General features: G+C 41.5%; 1 protein-coding gene across 1 annotated transcript in view; it reads right to left on the bottom strand.

Annotated features, from left to right (window-relative positions):
- SNRNP40 (small nuclear ribonucleoprotein 40kDa (U5)) overlaps nt 1-3,818 on the bottom strand; it is a 33,597-nt gene that overhangs the window by 22,883 nt on the left and 6,896 nt on the right. The gene's annotated exons all lie outside the window — the stretch shown is intronic.

Below are 3,818 nucleotides of genomic sequence, written 5' to 3'. Positions count from 1 at the left end.
GGACCGGCAACGGGATTGCAACCCTCGGTGTTGCTCCCACGCCTCGCTCAGCCAGTGAGCAGGAACCGGTCTGTACGTGGGATCCGAACCCTCGGGCGGGAGCGCTGTCGCGCTTCCCAAGCGGCGCACTTATCCAGTGCGCCACCGGGCCGGCCCCAGAACTTTTTTTTTTTGCCTAAATCATTTGAGGTAAGTTGCTGATCAAATGCCTCATCATTCCTAAATACTTCAGTGTGTTTGTCCTACAAAGATGTTCCCCCACATGATCTCAATACAACCATCAGAATAAAGAAATTAACACCGATACAAATGGCTTATGATTTTGATTTGTTCCATTACTAATAACGTTCAATATGATCATTTGGTTAGGATGTTCTTTTAACAAGCTTTCTTGCACAAGGTGTTTCAGGCTCACTTTGTACTTTCCCTGCCCCAGTCCTGACACAGGAGCCCTGGATCCTTTTAGTGGAGAATAGTATATAAAGGCAAAGAACTGGGCAACAAAGGTGCTTATTGCTATCAGGCTGTTGTTGCTCCTAAACTTTCTCAGTGGACAGTTAGGCAGTATACATATACTTAGGTACATGTACTCCTACATACTTATACATTTACATTTGTTTTTTTCATATACCTATCTGTATATAATAAAGGTCATGAGTTTATGCTGATATAGGCTGACCTTCCCTAATTCAAAAATCTGAAACCCGAAATGCTCCAAAACAAGTTTCTGACCAAACTTTTGAGTGCCAGTATGATGCTCAAAGGAACATTTTGGATCTCAAATTTTCGGATTAGGGATGCTCACCTGGTTAAGTATCTGCAAATATTCCAAAATCCAAAAAAATCTAAAGTTCAAAACACTTCTGGTCCCAAGCATTTCAGATAAGAGATACTCAACCTGTACTTCCAATTCAAACCCAACACAAGATTCATTTTAGTTTTCTCCCTTTTCATATTGGTAATTCCTGTCTCTAACAGTGAGAGAAACCTGCCTCCCATTATACTTAATGTATATACTTATTTGATCAAGCTTCCTGTATGTAACCAATCTCCCATATTCTCTTTCACCCTTCTCTTGCATGGATGTCCTCCTTTCCCTGCCTGAACTGTGATTCCCATTCTGGGCTGACCCCAGGTAGGTCCCTTTCTCATCCTACTTGGGTCATTTCTCTGTGTGAACACTCTCTTCACTCTGCTCTGGCTCCCCTCTCCAGTCTGCCCTTTTCCAGAGATGCCACCCTTGTCCTGTTCAGTCTCAAACTCCCAACACTGAACTGTTTCCATCTGTGTGGACATCTTCAATGCTGGCTCTGACTCCATGCTGCCTACCCCTATTAACCATGTGAAGATAACCTTTTCACCCGACAGGGGCACTGACTCTCCATGCTGGGATGCTCCCCTTCCCTCATCCTCAAATTCCTCACACTGAGCTACCTATCCTGTGTTGTGTGGATGCTATCCTCACCTCACGTGGGCTCTGACATCCCACTCCTGGCTGCTCTGGCCCACCCCCACATCCAACATGAGCAGCTTCCTTGCTTTAGCCTATGTAATTGGCTTTATGACTAAATTATTCAGGAAAATGATTTATATATATATAAAACACTTAATTTTTTATTAGGAAAAATTTTAGTAGAAAAAATGCACTTGACAAAAACAGTTGGAAAACTACTGGTATGGATAATGCCCAGAACACCACTTCTAGACTAAAAATCCAAGTGCTGTGTGAAATCATTGCTTTCTGTTGAGAACTAGAACAAGTAAAAAGCAACATGACATTCTCCCCTTAGATAAAGGGAAGTTATTCAATTCCTGCACTTACAAACCTAATAACAGAAAGCAACAAAGTATTCCAACTTGACAAGTGTTAAAAAGTATATGTTAAAAACTGGTCAGTGATGCCTTAAATATAAATACTGAAACTGAAAATAAGGAATTGATTAAAAAGCAGTTACCTTTAGGTGATATGACATAATATGCATTAAAAAAAATATATTAGGGCTGGCCCGTGGCTCACTTGGGAGAGTGTGGTGTTGATAACACCAAGGCCACGGGTTCGGATCCCATATAGGGATGGCCGGTTAGCTCACTGGGTGAGCATGGTGCTGACAACACCAAGTCAAGGGTTAAGATCCCCTTACCAGTCATCTTAAAAAAAAAAAAGAAAGAAACAGAAAGAAAATAGAAAGGACAGACATATACTCTTTTTCTACCACTAGTAAAAGAAAAAGCTAAGGACAGAAAGAAAGATAAACATGAGGATAGAGACAAAGAAAAAAAGACAAAATGAAAGAAGATGAGAGAAAAGGGAAAGGTAGAAATAAAAAAGAATAAGTTCCTAGGTGTTTATTATAGCAGGCTCTCAATAATGTTTTTTAACAAAATTTCATTAGGGCATTTCCATCACTTACTGCCTTTTGAAATGCCAATTAGCAAATCAGTTACTGTTAGACTCTTCAACTACAGTACACCTAGATTAGAGCTCTGGGCTTAGAAACCAGTCCTGAGCCACAGATTCTCCACCCATCCAAGAATCAAGGGGTTCCAAGTGATCAGGCATAACAAAACCATTCAACAGAAAAACATCTCGAAGCAGATAATCCAATGTCAGTATTACTACCTTTATTTTAAAAAAGGAAATTCATTTTAAAAAGCAACAAATAAGCTGGCCAGTTAGCTCAGTTGGTTAGATTGTGGTGCTGATAACACCAAGGTCCAGGGTTTTGTCCCTGTACTGGCCAGCTGCCAAACAAACAAATAAATAAATAAATAAACATTAATTAGTAATATAGTATGATTTCTCAGGTGCATTTTTTTTTAAAAAAAAAAAGAGGATCTTAACCCTTGACTTGGTGTTGTCAGCACCACACTCTCCCAAGTGAGCTAACTGGCCATCCCGATATAGGGATCTGAACCTGAACCCGTGGCCTTGGTGTTATCAGCACCACACTCTCCCAAGTGAGCCACGGGCCAGCCCTCAGATGCATTCTTAGAAGTCCTCCCTATTTAATTATTAAAATACAACTCACAGTACAAAGTTAGTGCCAAAGAAAGAATAAAATGGTTGGTACCACACAGCAGTGTGTCCCTGTGTGCCTTTGAGGTAAATTGTTATTTCTTGGCCTCATTTTCCTCATTTGTAAAAGGAGAATTCTGGATGAGATCAATGGTTCCCAAAATGTCAGACCCACCACATCAAATCACTTTAACACATTAAAAATTCTGACTACTATTTCCAACCCATTGACCCAGGATCTTTGGGTATTTTTAACAGGCTCTTCAGGTGATTCTGATATACAGACAGGTTGAAAACTACAGGACTAAATAATTTTTAAGTTCTCACCTCTGTGCTACTGAAACCATTTACTGAGCTTTTTATATACATTATAGTCTGTAACTTCACAACAGCCTTTTTTTTCCCTTTGGCTGCCTCCCTGCTGGGGAATTGAACCCTGGTCTCCTGAGTGATAAGCGGGTATATCCACAATTGCCTTCCAAGACATGCATATTATTGTTACTGTTCTAAAGATTACAAAACCAAGGCTCAAAAAAGTGAACTGTCGGGCCGGCCCGGTGGCGCACTGGATAGTGCGCCGCTTGGGAAGCGTGGCAGCGCTCCCGCCCGAGGGTTCAGATCCCACGTACAGACCGGTTCCCGCTCACTGGCTGAGGCGCGGGAGCAGCGCCGAGGGTTGCAATCCCGTTGCCGGTCCCCGGTCCGGTCCGGGGGCAACACTGAGGGTTGCGATCCGTTGCCGGACACGGAAAAAGACAAAAGACAAAAAAAAAAAAAAAAAAAAAAAAAAAAAAAAAAAAAA

Source organism: Galeopterus variegatus, unplaced genomic scaffold (genome assembly GCF_000696425.1).
Source record: "Galeopterus variegatus unplaced genomic scaffold, G_variegatus-3.0.2 Scaffold2190, whole genome shotgun sequence".
NCBI lineage: Eukaryota > Metazoa > Chordata > Mammalia > Dermoptera > Cynocephalidae > Galeopterus > Galeopterus variegatus.
Note: the sequence above shows the minus strand (reverse complement) of the source record. Positions and strands in the feature narration are given on the sequence as shown.